General features: G+C 37.7%; 1 long non-coding RNA gene across 1 annotated transcript in view; it reads left to right on the top strand.

Annotated features, from left to right (window-relative positions):
- The first annotated feature begins 4,024 nt into the window (after positions 1-4,024).
- Positions 4,025-20,538, top strand: part of LOC139078432 (uncharacterized) — a 30,080-nt gene continuing 13,566 nt past the window's right edge. The window contains exons 1-2 of the long non-coding RNA XR_011531362.1: positions 4,025-4,410; positions 18,245-18,333. This is a non-coding gene — a long non-coding RNA (uncharacterized lncRNA). The remainder of the gene's footprint in view (positions 4,411-18,244; positions 18,334-20,538) is intronic.

Genomic DNA, 20,538 nt, shown 5'->3' on the forward strand with positions numbered 1-20,538 from the left:
ATTCATTCAAAAAGTGTTAAAGCAGTCTCACTTCTCTTCAACTTCACTGGAAAGCCATAGAGACAATATATTTCAAAATATGAGAAGCTAAGGCCACCTTTCAGTAGATTAAGGGTGATTTTTTCACAGTCATGACAGCCTAAAATTAGAATGTTTGATATTCTCTCAGCTCCATTGTCAAAAGTATTTACTCTCCATTCATCCCTTTTCTTGTAAGCTCTAGAAGTGTCACTGGTAATATAAAGAAGATAACATTCCAAAGCTTTACATAAGTTTAAAACTCCATTTCCTTCTCTTTCACAATTTTTTTCAATGTGGAAAAACTGAGTTATTTTCTTAGTTTCTTTGACTTCAAGGATCTGGAGAATCTGGGGTCTTTTTGTGGTAAAATCAAAAGAGAAGGAAGAGATTGTAAACATTTCTATGATCTGTGTGAACTTGTAAAAAATTATTCACATTTTGACCATAGATGGAATGAACCTAGATATGACAAGAGCAGATTATTAACCCAGTTATCTATCCAAGATTTTTTAATCAATATGCTGTTCATTGGACCCCTTTCCATTTTGCCATCTTGTTTCACCAGTAAAATATTAGACTTGCTAATTTCCAAGACTTGGTAAGATGGTTGGCTTCTACAGAAGTCAGGGAACCCAAACAATATCATGTCTAAAGAGGAAATATTGGCCAGGAAAGGAGATTCTCTAAATGCTACCTTCCAAAAACTAGACTATTGACCATGAGGTCACTCATTTGATTTTGTGATTGGAAATATCAGTGTTTGATATCTAACAGTGTGGTTCTGAAAGGGAATAACTAAGATTTATTAAACATCTTTACTAATTGCTTACTATGTGCCAGTCATTCTTCTAAATGCTTGAGATACATTTGCTTCTATTGAATGCTGACAACGATTCTATGAATAGTTATTTTCATCATCCTACTTTATATATAGTGAGACTGAGTCAGAGAGGAGTTAAATCACCCAGCCAGAGTTACAATAGTTGAGGAAAGGTCAAGCTGGGATTTGAACCCGGGTGTTTGGGCTCCGAAACCTCTGCTTCCGACGCTCTTCCATGCTGCAAGTACCCATGGGGCACAGACTGTGAGTTCAGGTTATGGCAGTGGTCTCAGGTCTAGTGAAGTGCAGGTGTGGTGCTAACTCCAGTCTTCCTCTGTGTGTGGCAGGAAGGTGCCTGATCTCAGGATACCCTGAATTCACAGCCCTGGACCCTGAGCTCCTTGAAAATCTCATCAGCGTCGTCCCATGGGATTGTTTGCCTGGCCTACTGGGCAGAACCATCCTGACCCTACTAGGAATCCAAGATGATGGGACCTCCTCCAAATCTGTAGTTTTCTCAAATCTTCTTCTTTCAATAGAATTTAATGGGATTAAAGATTGCTGATTTGCTTAAGCCTGATTCAAAAGAAACTGAATTCTGAGCTCGCAGATTCTAGCAATGGACTTCCACGGGGCATGGAGCCATTTTTCCCCAATCCCCTTTTTCCCCTTATATAATCACACCAGACGACTAACAGATCCTGGGAGCAGGTGGTACCCTTTAAATCGGAAGTGGCATGATCCTAGCACACGACCTTCCCTCCCCCAAATCACCTTCTCCTTGTTCCAAGTCACTAACAGCAACTGTTTTCAAAAAAGAATCTTTTTGAATTTTTTCCTTCACTGATCAAAAAGGAACCTTCTGATGGCCTTCTGCATATTTTAGCCTTTGACAACAGTCTTAACGTCTTTTTTGAAGCTTTTGTGCACTATTTTTTTTAAACAGCTACCTACTAAGGATGGACCCATCTCACTATCAAATGAGGAAAACTTACTCATGATACACTCACAAAGCATGTTGCCTTGAGAACCTGCAAAGAAATTACGGGAGGCTTAATCAAGTCTGTGGTGCCTTGATAGCCATGGATGAAAAGGGCTGGAGAAGCACAGGCCATCATTTATAATTTAGCAGCATTATTTTATTATGATCACCTCTTTTTTCCTAGGTTTGTCTCACATCCTCCTTGGCATTTTAAACAAAAAGATACTTTCCTCCAATTCTCCTTCTGTTTTTTACCAGGTCATGTTATGTCTTGTCACATCAAGTCATGTTTGATGTGACGTGACACGGGGTGCCATGTAACTCAACCCAATCAATAGAGGCATCGAGAACAGGCCTGGTGGATCTTTGCTGCAAACCTGGGGTCCGGGGCTGCTGACTGCTCTTTGTCACCCCACAGTTCTTTCGGTAACCAGCAAGGACAGGGTCAGCAATGTCCTCATAAAATGTGACAATGTTCTATTTGTCGTTTGCATTTTCACTGCTACTGATTACCTAGTCAGAGAAGCTGTGGGTAAAATATTTTTCATTTGGATATTCTCCAACTAGACAGCTATATATTGTCCACCTAAGACTGGCTACCTAATTTGTGGGACCCAGTGTAAAATTAAAAAGCACATCCCCTTTTTCAAAGTTATTAAGAATTTCAGTTTCAAGATGGCCACATCAGAACATTTAATCAAGTGTGGAGCCCTATTGAGCGCAAGACCCTGTGTCACACAGGGTACGTGCCTCACACACACAAGAGTCTCTTGGTCTTGGGATCACATTCAGGGGTCTTCTTGTCTTTAGAAAGTGTACCCTGCATGATGGTGCACATTTCTGATGATGGCCTATCGTGCCAGACACAAGAGGGAGAAGAGGAATGTCGTTATAACTGCATTCAGGGATATTTCAATCGGGGCTGATTGCTCCTTCTCCTTAAAGCACAGCAATTTGCCGTGCAGATTCTGTAGTGGTGGGAACGGCACCCACTGCTATTTCCTACCTCTGTCTACCTCTCCTCCTTGCAACGGTTCCTTTATTCTCTTTCTTCTGTTTTGGTTTGGATCTTAATGCTTTGGGCAAAGATTGCTTTCTTTACATTTTGCATTGCAGCTTTTATCCCGAGCCTAATCTACCTGCTTTATTTTGTTTTATTGGTCTTCTGCAAAATGGCAGCAGCATACTGCACAATTAACTGGTGTAGTTTATAGACTCAAAGAACTGAGCTTTCAGTTGTATGCATGTGTGTTTACATTTACATCTATACCCAAACACATTTTGCAAACTGTAAATGAACTAGAACAAATTCATTTGGTATATAGTTTTGATGTTTGTTGAAACCTCTAAAAGTGCAGTGTGTGTGAAACTGGAAACAAATAAGAGAGAGAATGGGGACAAAAGAGATCTTTTTGACAAAATATTTTCCTATTCAAACAGCTTGGCGTAATAGACCCAAATCTCTATCTTAAAGCATATTAAGTAAAATTGTTTTAAAATTGTAAAAGATTCAGTCCATGCATGAGGTCGTGGGTCCTCTTGGAATTGCCAGCATTTTAACGCCAGTTGGCACCAGAGGCCGTACTCTGAGGTGCCTTTGACGCAGCCACCCTGCCTTTTGAGATCTAAAAAAGAAATTACCCAATTAAGATGTAATGGCCCTCCAGCCTTCCCAGGCTGAGAATGAGAGGAGGCATATTTACAATCACAGAGCACCATAAAATTTTATCCAGTTGTATCAAATCAGCAGGGCTAAATTAGCCAGCACTGTCCTGATGCAAGGACCACGTATGCACATGCAGACAAGGGTGGCGGGATGTACGACCAGGGAGGTCAACCTGTCAGGGAGATTTAGGAAGATGCTCACTGGACGTGGGGTTGGGATGAAGAAGTATTGGGGTGTAATAGAGTTCACCCAAGATACATGTTATAGAGATGCAGAGTTTACCCAAGAGGTTATTATTTCTCTCCAAAGAGATCCCACTCATTGAAAGCAAGGTTTTTTTTTTTAAAAAGCATCAGCTAGGCGGCATAGATATTTTTACACATTTTCTAGTAAAATTAACACATACTAATTTTTAAAGATTCACTTTGAGTAGTTCTAGGATGACTTGGTTTTAATCATCTTTTAATTTTACCATGCTTCCCTAGAAAATTTCATTTTTTTCAAAACATGAACATCATTTCTGTTTAGGAATGCTGGAGGTGTGGATTTGCCCCTCTCAGCAGAGTCTCCTGTTCCTTCAAAGGTCAGGGATGATGTGGAAGGATGGCCTAATTCTTCCTCAGAATCTCTTTTTCTCATTCTTCTTCTGCCTTCCCCTTTTGCTTTAACAAGATCAGGGAAATGGTAAACAGAAAGGACTCCAAGCCTCTAAAAAGGCGACATTCAGTCTTTTGCTATTGAAGAAGACAGGAGCGCATTTGGTGTGGATGCAGTACATTCACTAATCCAAGCCTGCACCACGCTTCCGTTTACTGTTCAGAAGGTACAGAGGCCTCACTCCACTGAGACAGACGGCAGCAGCGTCTGAAAGGGGAGGGAGAAGAGAAGCGTGGCCAGATGATTGTGCCCCACAGAAACACAGTGAGTGTAAATGTGAGTGTGTGTGAGTGAGTGCGTGTGAGAGTGGGAATGTGTGTGAGTGTGTGTGAGTGAGTATACGAGAGTGGGAGTGTGTGAGTGGGTGTGTAAATGATTTGTGATAGAGTGTGTGAATGTGAGTGTGAGCAAGTGTGTGTGTGTGTGTGTGTGTGTGTCGGGGCAGGGGAAGAGGGGAAGAAGAACAATGTGGGAGAGAAGAGAAGGGCACACAAGCAGCAGAAGTAGTCGCTCAGACACTCTGATGGGCCTCAACTTCTCTGTAAGACTGTTGATGTCTTGGCAATCTGCATTTTAAAATCAAGATTCTCTAAACCTCCGTCATCCAATGCGGTAGCCACGCTCACTCTATGTGGCTACTGAGCACTTGCAATGTGGCTAGTCCAAACGGAGATGTGCTCTTCTGTATACAACGAGCACCAGATTTCAAAGACTTAGTATGATAAAGAGAATGTAGACTATTTCATTAATGTTTATATCGCTAACGTTAAACTGAAAATAGTTTGGCTATATTGGATTGAATGAAATATATTCTTAAAATTAATTTCACTTTCACTCTGAAAAACACTTAAGCGACATATGTGGCTTGCATTATTTCCTGTTGGAAAGTGCTTCTCTAAGTCTTTCAGCCCCTGACGTGAGTATGTGGGTGGGTCCGTGGAGGAGGGGGTGAGACTTGGAGCGAGGGTGGTAAGTTCCCATCCACATATGTATAATTCTTTGATCTTAGCATCCTAATCACCCCGAAACTTCTCACTCGATTACCCCAAACCCAGGAAGATATGACACATTCCAGAAAGGACTATCTACGGTTGTCAGTTTCTCCATGTCCTGTAATCCTGCAAAGGAAATATATTTACAAGGCACTTATGCCTGGCAGCTCTCTTATCTTTCTTAAAATATGGGTAAGGGACTGGTTCTGTGATTGAGCACAAAATGAGAGTGGCTCTCTCATGCCATCTTCCAAGCAGGTGGTATTAGGCGCCAGGCTATTTATACAGTGAGTCCAGAGCCCAAATAGGGAAAGAAAAAAGAGAGAGAGAGAGGAAAAAACTCTTTACCAAAAAATCCCTGATTTCTCCAGGAGCATGCAGAGCAGAAAAAGACATCTGCTGTCAGCAGGAGTTCATTATCTAAATCCTTTGTAATTACTCTAAAGCTACCGTTAAAGATAAAAAGTGATTATGTTATTAATGGTATCTTCTTGTATTTGTGTAACTCTTTATAATTTAAAAAGCATATCCTCAGCTATCATCTGATCTCTTATGATGACTCCCATGACTTAGATGGTTTTATTCCCATTTGCAAATGAGGAAACGGAGGTTGCATGAGCTACTGAAGAATATATAGAGTTAGTAGCAAGCCATGAGCAGAACTCCAGTTTCAAAAGTGATTCTGAGAGTATTTCCCCTCAGTTCCTCTTATACTTATATCTTGGTTGGTCTTGCTTAAAGGTACTTTAAGGTGTTCTTCCCTCCAAACTCTGTAAAATTCATAAGAATGAATAAACTCTTGAGGGGGGCACACAGATCACTAAAGCCACTTGTCATAGCTGTGTCACCTGAAATCAGTTGGTTTCACCCATGACTGTGGACATGATATAGATTTGATCACCAGAATGGGCTATTTGTGAACAAATTGAGGTTCAGAATGGTAGTCCCCAAGCAGCAAGCATCAGAATCACCTGGAGGACTTGTTAAGACACAGATCACTGGGCTCCATCTCCAGAGTTTCTGGTTCTATAGCTCGGGGTGGGGCTGAGAATTTGCATTTCTAACTACTTCCCAAGTGATGCTGATGCTCCTGGTCCAGGGACTCCCCTTAGAGAACCACTGCTTTAGGGTGTTAACTACGTGGCAGAGATTCACAGGGACAGAGGACTAATTTCAGTGACAGGAAGGAGTCAATGAAAATGGGGATGTTTAGAAGTTGAGCTGGGTTTTCTCTGAGGACCCTTTGGGACAGGTACGCCTTACATTAGTGAATTTCTGGGATATAGGCAATTTAGGAAATTGGATCAAGAGGCAGCAGAAGATAGATGACAGCAGAGGAGAGAGAGAGAGACGGAGACAGAGAGACAGAAAGGAGAGAGAGAGGACAGACACAGAGAGACAGGCAGAGACAGAGAAAGACACACAGAGAGATGCTGATTTAAAACAAAGAACCTTTGATTGCCAACTTACCATAGAATAAAAGAGCAAATCAATACCACAGTTTCCTCTTGTACACATATTAAGAATAATCAAACAATAAAAAGGTCATTAGTTAGCTATTTAAATGTTTGCAATGTTTTCCCTATGAATGGAAATGATCATTTATCATCATGGTTGAAGTCACTTAAAATGTCTAAATACACAGTTATCCAAATTGGCAGTGCAGGCAGAATCTCCTGCCTCTCCAGATCATGATCAAGCAGTAGGACTTCAAAACAGTCATTTATGTAAAATTCTGAAACGGAATTACCATTCAAGGAATGTCATTAACTAGAGATCTTTTTCCTATGACGTATCATTGTGTTAAGTAAATAAAGTAGATAACCCCTATGTTCCCCAGCCCCACAGCTCCCCTGAGCAGGGCAGGGGAGAGAGTCTCATTCTTCTCAAATGTCCTCTCCTATCTTCATTACCCCCCTCACTTTCTCATTTGTTTTGTCTATATAATTCTAAGTTAAAAAAAATATAATAATAGAATGACAAGTATTATGTAGCAATGGTCAAAAATTAAATTATCCAAAGTACGTTAACAAAAACCCTTGCTTTAAGAAAATCTCTCTTTTATTTCAAATCTGGGACAAATGAAATTTTCAGCCAAATGGTTTTTGAGGCATTAAGTTGTTCATAGTGACAGAGCGAAACAGTTGGATAATTATAAAGCAGTGTGTCGCTTCGGAGAGTAATTTTCCATTTAAGAGAAAGCAAGAAGCCGGTTTTCACAGGAAGTCCTGTCTGCTTTGGTGGTTTGGAGGAAGGAAGGAAAGTGGTGCCTGGCTCCTGGTTGTCATGCATACACCCCTGCATACACATTCCCCACACTTGCACGGTCTCAGCACAATTTTGGAATGGGCTTCTCTTTTGCCCTGCTCAGTTAAAAGTTGGGAGAAGTGTAGCTGTAGAAAGCTATGGCTAGCACATTTTTTTTTATGGGTAAAATTTATAGAGTAATGTATCTACTTTTAGCATGACTATTGTTAAACCTGGAGATCAAGCAAAGTGACACTGAGTATATTGCTTTATCAATTGGATTCGTTCGAGTGAAAAATGCTGATCAGGCCATGTCTATCCCTTGGGTGCAGAAACCCTACTTCAACTCTTGAATGGTCGATACATAAAAGTCAAATTCATTATAATTTGTTGCCTTTTTTTTCTTGAAGAAGCACACAGTTCTCAGTCCATCAATATCAACTCTTAAATCCACATCGGATGGAGAGGGTACAGCACAGTAATTCAATCTCTTTACACTTAATATGGTCAGGAAGGGAGAATGAAAACAGCCTCTTGTAAAATGATGGAAAAAACAGGATGCAATCACTCTGATAGAGCGGTGCAAAGGAGTCATTTTACACCATCGGTTACCAGGGCAACAAAATACAGTGAGCCCTATACATCTAACAGGTGACATTTTAGCTAAGAAATTGCTTCTTTGGTATTTTTTCTGTCTATGAAAAACAATGTTACCAGCGTTTTCACTTGTCATGTACTATAGGGCAACATATTCCTGCTGACAGACCCATAATGGAAAAATCGAGCAGTTAAATAGTATTACAGTCTAACTTTTTGCATACATGTTAATATGCTCTTTAAAGAGATTTCAGACATTTTCAAACACCCTGGAGATTCAAGGACTAGAACTCTCTGCGTACATCCATGCATTCGACTTGGTTTTTAGATAAGAGAGAAAGTACTTAATTTCCAGAATCTGCTGTGAAGTCCTGGATATACTTTCAAGAAAGGTAATTAATATAATTGTCTCTCATCATGAGGCCCACGAGCTTGCACACTTAATGTATCATGCCCAAAGCCCTCCCTTAAGGAAAAAGTAAGAAAGTTATGTTTTCATAGCAGAGCAGTCTTTTCTTTTCAGCTTACCCCAAAAGTAATCTGGTACTGAAAAAGTAGAAAATGGGGAAATCAATTTCCTCAAGAAGACCAAAAAGAGTTTTATAGGATGTGAGGTGACTGTTTTCTTCAGTAACTGGAGGAGATGATGATTTTTTTCCCCCTAAAAATTCATGCAGGGTGGTCATTGGAAAATACGTGTTCGTCCTCCCTTGGATTTTGTGTTTTGCCCGTTGTTACTGCCCCAAAGCTACTCTAGTTCCTCTAGGCTGAGATCCCAAAGGGAAGTACTCAAATCTGTGCCTGAGTTATCATTTGGCCTTCTCATGATGTTCTTCCAGAACCACCGATGTACAAGAATAGAAATTAAAAGCTAGGATAAAGTTCAAAGAATATAATACAAACTTTCCTCTTTATAGATCAATAAGCCAATGTCTGAGTGTGCAAAGAGGTAGAAATGGGACTAGAACCCGGGTCCCCTAATGCTGAGGCCAGCGCTTGTCAATTACTGCAATGTCGTTCAAATATTTACTGAGCATCTGCCACATCCCCGCCTTAGGGGTTGCAAAATGGAATAGATCACAGTCCCGGCCTGCCAGGAGTCCACCACCAGATGGGGGTGATGGATAGTTATAAATGCAACAAGCTAAGTGTTCTAGTGAAGATATGACCAAGGCACTGTGGAGAGACAGAAGTGGGAAAGCTCCTGTTTAAAGCAAAGGCTATCTGTTAATTACGTGGCAATTTGTTAGCTATCATAAATAAACAGCCCCATCATTGGGCTCAATGGGAAGTGACATAGAAGCCAGCACATCTGCATCAAGGATCAGAAGTATGTTTTTCCTCTTTTTTAATATTTTTTTTATTGTGATAAAAAAACACATAAGATTTACCAGCTGTCTTAGTCTCTTTGGGCTGCTATAACAAAATACCCTAGACTGGGTGGCTTGTAAACAACCGAAATTTATTTCTCATAGTTTTGGAGGCTGGAAGTCTGAGTTCTGGTGAGGGTCTTCTTCCAGGTTTCAGACAGTCTGCTTCTCACTGTGTCCTCACCTGGCAGAAGGAGTGGGAGCTCTCTGGGGTCTCTTTTACAAGCGCACTAATCCCATTCTTGAGGACTCCACTCTAAGGACCTGATCACCTTCCAAAGGGGCCCACCTCCTAATGCCATCGCATTGGGGGTTATGATTTCAACATATGAATTTTGAGGGGACACGTTCAGTCTCTAGCACCATCCCAACTGTTTTTAAGTCTGCAGTTCAGGAGGGTCAAGTATATTCACATTGTTGTGAAATAGATCTCCAGCACTTTTTCATCTAGCAAATCTCACACTCTATATCCATGAAACAACTCCCTCTTCTCCTCCCTCCCCTCCTCCTCCCTCCCCCAGGCCCTCATAACCACTATTATACTTTCTGTTGCTATGAATTTGACTACTTTAGATACCTCATATAAGTGGAATCATACAGTATTTGTCTTTTGTGACTGACATTTCACTTAGCACAATGTCCTCAAAGTTCATCCATGTTGGAGCATGTGACAGAATTTTCTTTCTTTTTTTTTTTTAGGATTTTATTTTTCTTTTTTCTCCCAAAGCCCCCCAGTACATAGTTGTGTATTTTTAGTTGTGGGCCTTCTAGTTGTGGCATGTGGGATGCCGCCTCAGCATGGTTTGAGGAGTGGTGCTGTGTCTGTGCCCAGGATTCGAACTGGTGAAACCCTCGGCCGCTGAAGCAGAGTGCACGAACTTAACCACTCAGCCACGGGGCTGGCGCCGAATTTTCTTCTTTTTTAAGACTCAATAATATTCTGTTGCAAGTTTGTACATGCATATAGTGGATTGTGTTTGTCCATTCAGTCAATGGACGTTTGGCTTGCTTCTACCTCTTGGCTATTGTGAGTAGCTCTACTATGACCATGGATGTGCAAAGGGGTTAGAAATATCTTCACAAGGAGAGAGGCCAGACATAGCAAGGAGAACCTCAGAAAAGAGGAGGAAAAAGAAGAAAAGAAGTGTGAGTGTGTGTGTGTGTGTGTAGGGAAGTGAGATAAAATGTCAAACAATGGCCTTAACAAAATAATTCTCTCACTTCAAATTTGGGATAAATCAAATTATTTGGATTTCATTCATTATGGTCTCACCAAGAAAAGATAAATACTGAAAAATTAAAGTGGCAACATTCAGTAAATTAATGAGTAGTAGGTTGGGACAAGAAAAAAAAAGAAGACATTTTCTTATCTTATGGCTTATGTTAAATACTAAAGAATCCCAATAAACAAAAAGGACTAAGAAAGAATAAAATGACTGAGAGAATGTGAAAAGGAAAAAAGTTGTGACCCGATGGGGGAAAAAAAACAGAGAAAAAAGTGGAACATTTTAGATAAATTCTCAAATATGTTTTGCCCTCTGTGGGCACTGCTGAAGTTACCAGTCTTAGACGCTGAGCATTCTTTGACTAAAATACTGCTGGTTATGACATGAGAAATTAGAAATGATAGATAGATAGATAGACAGATAGATGTAGATATAGATTATAAAACAGGACAAGAGAAAGTCAATGGATGCATTATGAAGTTAGATATAGAGGAAAGAGAGAGGTTTACTGGACTGGGGCCAAAACCCAGAAACCCAAGGGACAGTTACATATGATTACAAACGGGAGCAGATGTAATAGGCCCAACTAGACAAAGATGCAAATTTTTTTTAAAATTAGAAATAATTAAATACAAAAGTAAGAGGGAATATATACTATTTTTTTGCTATATATACGATTTTCCATGCTGTCTTTCTATGGTTTTCTGGAATCTCCTTTTCCGTTTCATGTGCATTTAAGTGGCTGACCTAACATGAAAGCTTAAGCCTTCCCTATGTGGTGAAACGCAGCATGCTGTAGGACAATAGAGGGCTCCTTGTTCACAGCAGCCGTGGGGTTAATGAGAGCCACTCCCTGGGTCCTAAGGCCTCCCTGGAGGTAGTGGCTCCCGGGTCAGCATGGATTCTGTTTAGAATCACACGTTGTTAAAGGAGACGGATGGAATTGACAAGCCCTTGGATAAGCTCCAGAACAATGCGCTGAGTTACAAGAAAGACATAATATATGTATGGCAAATAAATGTAAAGTGATTTTTCCCCAGGGTTATAACAAAGAATCCAGGAGACAAGAATTTGTGTTTCCTGAATTTTAAACCTTGTCAGTCACTTACCTTTTGTTTTTAATACCTGATTTAGAAGGTTTAAGGAATTTCGAAGTTTGAATTTAAAAATTTGGATGATTTCATTAAAATAAACAAAAACAGACGAAGAAACTTAAAACAGCCAATGAGAGATTGTTCCCTAAAAAGGACTTGGAAAGGAAAGATGTAATGCTAAAATAATTGCTATAGTGTTTTAAAATTAAAAGTATCAGAAATAATTTTACATATTTGTATTCGTTTGGCATATACCGTTTTTTTTTAATCCAGCTTTGTTTTTTCATATTAAAATATATTGCTTTCGGGGCTGGCCCCGTGGCCGAGTGGTTGAGTTCGGGCACTCCGCTGAAGGCGGCCCAGTGTTTCGTTGGTTCCAGTCCTGGGTGCGGACATGGCACTACTCATCGGGCCACGCTGGGGCCGCGTCCTGCATGCCACGACTGGAAGGACCCACAACGAAGAATATACAACTATGTACTGGGGGGCTTTGGGGAGAAAAAGGAACAAAAATAAAATCTTTAAAAATATATATATATTGCTTTCATGCGTCATTATGAATTCCTTACAAATATTACTTGTCAGATCTATAATATTCCTATAACTGTGTGGATTATAATTTCTTTAATCCACACTGTATTATAGTTCTCCTATCAAAAATGATGCTGTGGCTAGGTGTGAGGTTTATTGTTTTATTTTGGTTTTCTGATAGCAAATAGAAGCTATGAATTGCACAGTTAGATCTATCAGTGCTTTTCTTCGGAATGTCCTTCATTGCTTCTAAACTTGGAAAGTTTTCCACATTTTCAGAACTGTAATAAGCATTCACTGTCTTTTCTTCTAGCTTCTTTTTAACAGTTTTGAGGATTTTTTTCTTTTACTCTCCAACCTATCTGTAACTTTTCACGTCTCCTGTGAGGTTTGTGTGTAGATAATCCTTTATTCCTAAATATCTAACAAATTTTTAAGAATAGTTTATGGAGTAATCATTTTCCCCATTGATCTGTGACATCACCTTCCACATATATTAAATACTCGCATATTCGAGGATCCTTTTCCAAGCAAAACAATTGCACTTTGGATAGTCACCAGTCTATTCAAAATGTAAGCAGGAAGAAATTCTGAGTGAGATAACACAGCTTTGTGCATTAGTTAATGAGAATCTTAATTATCACTCATCTAGGTTTTAAATAATTTTTTCTGTTCTTTTGCAAGTAAACAGTAATTTTATGAACCTCCATTTGTGCATTCGTGAACTCTAATGATAAGCCGTGCCTTGTCTCTCAGGTTTATATTTTTTTATTTTAATTTTTTAGGTATAACTCCCATTCCTCTTAGAGTTCTTGTGAGTAATTATAGTTAAAATATTCATCACACATTCTGAATATAAAGGTTTTATGAAAATGTAATCTATAAAATAGAAACAATAAAATCTGGGATGAAATGTGTGTAAAGATGACCACAGTTCATGTGAACACCAGACTGCCAGTATTGTAGGGAGAGTGGCATATCATTTAATTGATTATTATTCAAAGTTTTTTATGTTTCCCAAATGAAAGCTGTGAGCGAAGTAAAAAGTGCTGTAGCCGTTAGAAAGGAAGATGACGCAGAAAGAAAGGAGTAACTCATAGAACATGACTCAATTCCTATGGAATTTCGATCATTGATTTCCTGACCTTTCCATGTTGTGGAGAGGGGAAGGTAGAAATATTCATGGAGAAAAATGTGAGAGCAAAAGGTAGGCTGCAATCTTCAAATTGTATGTCAGTAAAAATATATTTTTTGTCAGTATGTCAATAAAAAGATATTTTCAAGCTGGCACTTTAATTCCAGTAAAATTTATGAATGATGCAGCCATTACTTTTATCTTTTATAGCAAATGTATAATTTCAGTTACCCATAACAACAAATATAAAGAATAAATGATGATTATTTAAAATTAGACCAACATTTCTCCTTTCCTGTACCAATTTCTGTCTAATTTCAACTATTTAAAAAGAAATCCCTACCACGTTAGAAGACAAATGGAGATGGATTAATCCCTAGTGACTATTTTAATAACCTCCTTAACACTAGTATCCCTAACTCTGTTGCCATTTGCCTTCTTCTAATTGATCCTCTATTCTGCTAATGGAGTGATCTGATTCTCATCAGTCACTATTCCAGTTATTAACAGAATAAAGTCCAAACACCTTGTCTTTCTGTATAACCTGGCCATTAACTACTTTTTCCACTTTGACCTCGAGCTCCTAGCAGCATTCTGCTTTACCCACTCTGAAAACCTTGTGTTCTGTGACAGGTCTTTCCAAACTCTGCACCTTTGCTTATCTTTCTACCTGGCCTGCCATTCTGCAAACCTGTGTTCCTGGAGAATTGCTGATGAGACGTAAAATTTCAAAAAAAAAAGAAAAAAAGCCTTCTAATAGTGCATTAGAAATAGACATAAGCAAAGAAAAACCTTGCCAAATAAGCTGAACCCAAAGTACAAGGACAGAGAAAAAAAAGTCAAGTCAGCTTAACCCCAACTGGCATTTACAAGATTAACAGTATGGTTTGCAGTGCACTTGGAAGGAAACCAACCAGCTTTAAGATAATTAAGTGCTACCATCAAGGGAGGACTATGCAGGTGCCAAATAAGGTTGTCTGGGACACCGAATCTCTATCTTACAAATGCCATAAAAATACAAAGAACTTAAAGACTTGGAGCCCTAACAGTGTTTGTGATGCTATAATTCTGACTGAAGCAAGACTGAGATAGGAATCTGGATGGAGGAAAGAGAGCAAATGAAATAAGAGATGCATGTTACTATATTTTTTAATTTTAGAATGTAAATCCAAACATTTCTTCAGTACTGAAGATCATTTTATTCTCCCTCTGGCTCTTGTCAAGTTAATACGGACAATAAATCCTGTAGCTGCCCAGCCTCATTGCCTTACCTCTTCTGCAAAAAAGACACTATAGACAAGAAAGAAAAAGCTTACTCTTCTGGTATGAGAAATGAAAGCAATCTTGTTGGCATGCCGATGCCCGGCAGGGTTGGGACCACCTAGTATGTACCCGTAGTAGAATCAGCTGCTCCTCTCTCATCCTTTAGGCCCAGCTTGAAAGTCTTTGCTCTCTGGAATTTTTAAATTTTTCTTTGATTCTTCCAGACAGGTTTAACTACTTCTTATATTTTTAATGCAGCAGTTTATACAGACCCACAACATAATTTGCATTACATACTTAGAAAGAAACTATTTGGATTACTTAAGGGTAGGGTCTAGAGCTTCATCTTTTATAATTCCAATGCCTTGAATATAGTCTGTATTAGAAAAATGTTTTTTAAATTGAATTGTCAAATTAAGCTATGAATCTATAAGTTTCTACACTGTGTTCAATCCTCTTTATTCATCAAGTTTATTTCAATGGTTTCATGAAGGCCTTTTTTGCACCACAGCCTGTGACCAATGACCATCTTTCTCTGAACTATCATTGAATTTATTCTTAGTATCTTATAGTTTAGAGCTTAATTATTTCTCAGTCATTCTCACTTCCTTGGTAGATAATTGGATTCTTTAAGATAGTAATTACATTTTATCCTAAGAAATATCTGGCACAATCCTGACATCTGAGAAGTATTCAGGAGATACTGTTAATTAGTGTACTTGGGTCAATATCCTAGTTTTCACTCTATATAGTAATATATGATATATAAATTTCAATAGTAATGGTAACAATAAATGATCTATACATCAAAGTCAGAGATTATGGAATTCTGAATTACTTCCTCTCCTGGCATCCTGGTAAAGAGCAACACTCTGGAATCAGACTGACATTGACATGAGTCACATCTCTGCCCTTGGTTATCAATGGGCCCTTGGATTTAATCTTTTTGAATCTCAGTTTTCTTGGGTATAAATTGAGGATGAAAGGGAGTATTAATGATTTTTGGTTTGTGACCTCTCTTTTTTCATATCTTATTTAAAAGACAATTAAATAAAACAATTATAAACCTATTTTGATGAGCACATAATGTGTAAAGATGTAATTTGTGAAAATAACAACTCAAAGAAGAAGGGGAAGATAACGAGCTATATAGCATATTGTATATAATTAAAATTAATTTTGTATTAATCTGAACTCTTAATCTAGATGTTAAAACTAAGTTGTTAATTGCCAATCATTAAGAAAATAACAAAAAATACAGTAGAAAGAACAAGGGAATTAAAAAGACACACTAGAAATTATTCATTTCACTCAAAAGGAGGCAGTATTGGAGTAACTGAGGAACAAAAAAGATATAAGACATACAGAAAACAAACAGCAAAATGGCAGAAGTCCTTTCTTGTCAGTAATTACTTTAAATATGAATGGATTAAACTCTCTAATTAAAAGGCAGAGATAGGCAGCATGCATTAAAAAGAAATCATCCAATTCTGTCCTCTCTACAAAAGATTCACCTTGGATCCAAAGACACAAATAGGTTTGAAGTGAAAAGATGGAAAAAGATATTCCAGGTAAACAATAACCAAAACTGAGCTGGAGGGCTAATTAATATTAGACAAAACAGACTGTAAGTCAGAAACCACTACAAGAGACAAAGATTATGATATTATGATAAAAGGGTTAATTCATCACATAACAATTATAAATATATATGCACCTAACAACAGAGCTCCAAAATATATGGAGAAAAACTAACAGAATTAAAAGGAAAAACAGTTCAAGAACAATAGATGAAGACTTCAATATCCCGCTTTCAGTAACGGATAGAACAGCTAGATGGAAGATCAACAAGCCAACAGAAGACTTGAAAACACTGTTAACCCGGTAGAGCCATCAGTCAATTATAAAACACTCCACCCGACAACAGCAAATAAATATTCTTCTCAAACACGTGTGGAACTTTCTCAAGGTAGACCATGTGCTAGGCCACAAAAAAAGTCTCAATAAATTTAAAAAGATTGAAATAATGCAAATATGTTCTTTGACCACATGAAATAAGATTATAAATTGATAGCAGAAAGAAATTTGAAAAATTCACAAATATATTAAACAACACACTCCTAAAGGACCAGTGAGTCAAAGAAAAAATTTCAAGGGAAATTAGAAAATACTTTGAATTGAACAAAAACTAAAACAAAACTAACTAAAACTTACAGGGTGCAATGAAAACACTGCTCAGAGGAAAATGTATAGCTGTAAATGCCTACATTAAAAAAGTATTAAGATGTCAGATCAATAACCTAACCTCCTCTTCATCATGTAATAACTAAATATATGACAGAAGTGTTATTATAATTAAATGGGAAAATCAATCTTCTTTTTCCCCTCACTTCTTTGTTCTGGCAAAATTAGTCAGAATTGGACAAAAACAATGAAGACAGGTTCACACCTCACAACGTATACTAACTTAATTCCATATGACTTGAGGAGTCAAGTACAAAAATGAGAAAGAAAAGTAGAAGATGCAGACAAACCTGGAGTAGGTCTTGCAACAAAAAGAAATATAAAGCAACGGAAAATGCTACACACTTAAAAAGCTGATATATTGTGTCTATATACAGAGTTTTAACTTTTGTATACAAAATGAAGACCATAAAGATACTTAAAGGAATTTTACAACATGTAGTAAAATATACACTACAAATTTGACAAATTAATTTGTTTCAAGATTCCTATGATGTTAAAAAAGAGCTCTTAAAAATCAGGAAGAAAAGAATGTAAGATGCGGTAAAAATTGGTCAACGTATAAAAAAGAAATACAAATTAAAAAAGATGGACAAAAATATGAAATTATTTAATATGGATTCATTGTTTTATGAAAGGAGTAAGTATAAAGAACCAAAACAGGTTTCTTCCCAAAGGTACCACCAGAAGGACAAGGATCATAGGAAACAAAAAGATAAGTTTCCCCATGTATAGCATCAAAGAGTGATAACTTAAAGGGAATTTCTGGCTTTTAGCATGGTTTTGATCTCAGAGGACATCAGATAGTCTAGAAGAATAGCATGAGAGTCATCACTACGAAGAACTTCAGAGGTGCTAAAGCAAGCCTGGGTCACTGAAAAAACACTCCCTATATCAGTGACAGATATTGAAAGGCAGCCACAGTGAGGAACTAATACAGACCCACATGTAATATGTCTTCAAGGGAGGGACTCAGTAGAAACCTGGATAAATTAAGGAATGGGAACACAGGAAGAAGAGGGCTTTTGGTGTGTACAGCAGACTCTCATCATCCCCAGGGGATTAATTCTATAGAAAATGGCGTAATATTTGCATATAACCTGTGCACATCCTTTCGTATACTTTGTCATCTCTAGATTGCTTATAATACTTAACACAATGTAAATGCCATGTAAATAGTTGTTACACTATATTGTTTAGGGAAAAATGACAAGAAAGAGAAGTTTGTACATGTTCAGTACAGATGCAACCATCACAGGCCTTTCAATCTATAGTTGGTTGAACCCGCGGATGTGGAACTGCAGATACTGAGACAGAGTCAGCCACTCTATAGATGTGGGAATCCAAATATGCCTATCTGGGAACTCTTGGTTTCCCAAATTTGTTGCCTCTCTTGCAGACACTGAGCAATGTAAATAATCGTGAAGTCGCAGAACCACTTCTCCCCGACACAGTCTGTGAGAAATAGTGGACAAGGAAACCGTGAAGGTAACCTCTCTAGTGCTCTGTTACTGAAGACCACAGGTACTTACATTTCTCTCTCTCCTCTCACCATTGCACTACTGTGGGATGAATTCCAGAGACAGGCCTAGTATGCTGACTGAGTTTTCTTGTCTTAAAGCAGGAGTAATCCTACTTTCATAATTTGTATTTTTCCCATCCTTAGACTTCACCACTGACCACCAAAATAATAATTAAAATAATCATGTGTCACTTTTCCCTATAAAATTGGCAAGCAGTTTTTAAAAATATATTATATAGATTTGGCAAGTGTGCCTAGAAGCAGGCACTTTCGGTATATTGCTTTTTCAAACGTATGTTTATAAAAGTTTTGTGTTGGATAAAATACATCAAGAACCATATAGAGTCAAACCCACAACATTTCCAAAAGGAGGAATTTACTCTAAGACAATAATGACAGCTGCAATAAAGATTGGTGTTAAAGCATTTGTGTTTCAATAATAGCAAAAATACTAAAAAAAACCTGTAATACAATGAAAGTATATTTAAATATGCCCTACAGAAAAGGAGAAAAAGGCTGACTATAAAATTCTTTTCATTTTTTCATATACATGCAATATTTTAAATTGGAAATCCCTCAGTCGTGTTACCTTTTCTCTCTCCCTCCCCAGTGGCAGTTACTATCATGAACTTAGAGTTTCATAATTTAATAAATATGTAACTCATACTAAACAATAACTAGTATATAATATATGCAATTTTAATTACTTTAACTAAATTATGTGTAATTAACTGCTTTGTTATTCAATATTAAATTTTTGAGACAACTATATTGACACATATAGATCTAATTTATTTATTTTTCACTACAGTACTCCATTTGATAAATGTATCACAATTTATTCACCCTTTCCCTTACTGTGAGCCATTTGAATTGTTCCTAAATTTTCACTATAACCATATCATCATAAACAAACTTTGTTATGTGTCAATATTTCTCTGAGAAGACAGTTCACAAACAATTTGGGTCCAGGACCCCTTTACATTCTTTTTTTTTCTTTTAAAGATTGGCATCTGAGGTAACAGCTGTTGCCAATCTTCTTTTATCTTTTCTGCTTTTTCTCCCCAAATCCTCTCAGTATGTAGTTGTACATTTTAGTTGTGGGTCCTTCTGGTTGTGGCACGTGGAACACCGCCTCAGCATGGCCTGATGAGCAGTGCCATGTCCGAGCCCAGGATCTGAACCGGCAAAACCCTGGGCCGCCGAAGCAGAGTGCACAAATTTAACCACTAGGCCATGGGGCCACCCCCCATTTACATTCTTAAACATTCTGGCTTCTGCACTCACCCTATAGTGATATGTAGCTTTGGTTGAAAGAATTCTTACATCACACAAACCTGTTGTTGGAAAGGGAAATATGTTTCAGTAGCCTTTTAAAATTATTTTAGATACTCTTGTTTGATACTACACCAAACCTCAACAAGTGGTAGTTGCTAAAAACTTTGTTGTAATATGGAATCTGAAACCGTATCAATGAACATTTCATATTCTGTCTTATGAAGATCTATTGGTGTAGCTTGAATGTCGAATTGATCTTTTACCTGTGGCATGATTTTAATGACATCAGGCATTGGTCATTTGGAAAATATTGGTTCACTGAGTTTGCAGACCTTTCAAATGAGGAATTTCATTATACATTGTATATTTCATTACACAATATTAAAAAAAATCACATTTGTTAATGTCACATCAGTCTCATCAGGAAAGATTTTAAATATTAGAAGGTTGTTAAGCTCACAGTAGCTAATACAAGTTTTCCAGAATTCTAATTTTTGCCTAGAAACTTGAATTTTATCATTGGTACAAATATCATCAATTGTTTTCCTTGAAATGACAAACTCACTTTGTTCTTTTTCATGAAAGTGTCTGCCACATACATTCCTGAATAACGGTAGTTTGTCTGTCAGTCATTCTTTCAGGTAAAATTGGTGTCCCATAAATAAAAACAGCTATTTTAGCTCATAACTTAATCACACAAGTGTTGTTCTATGCTCTTCACTATGCAGCAAAAATACTTCATACTTAATTGCAATTTTATCACACAGAATATTAAAAAGATACGCACTCAAGAGTCAAGATTTAAGGAATTTAATACTTTTCACTGATTTATCAAGGACGTTCTTTTTGTAAAACTAGCTTTTTGTTTTTTAACTCTAAGTGCCTAGTGGTGA

Source organism: Equus przewalskii, chromosome 22, assembly GCF_037783145.1.
Source record: "Equus przewalskii isolate Varuska chromosome 22, EquPr2, whole genome shotgun sequence".
Taxonomy (NCBI): Eukaryota; Metazoa; Chordata; class Mammalia; order Perissodactyla; family Equidae; genus Equus; species Equus przewalskii.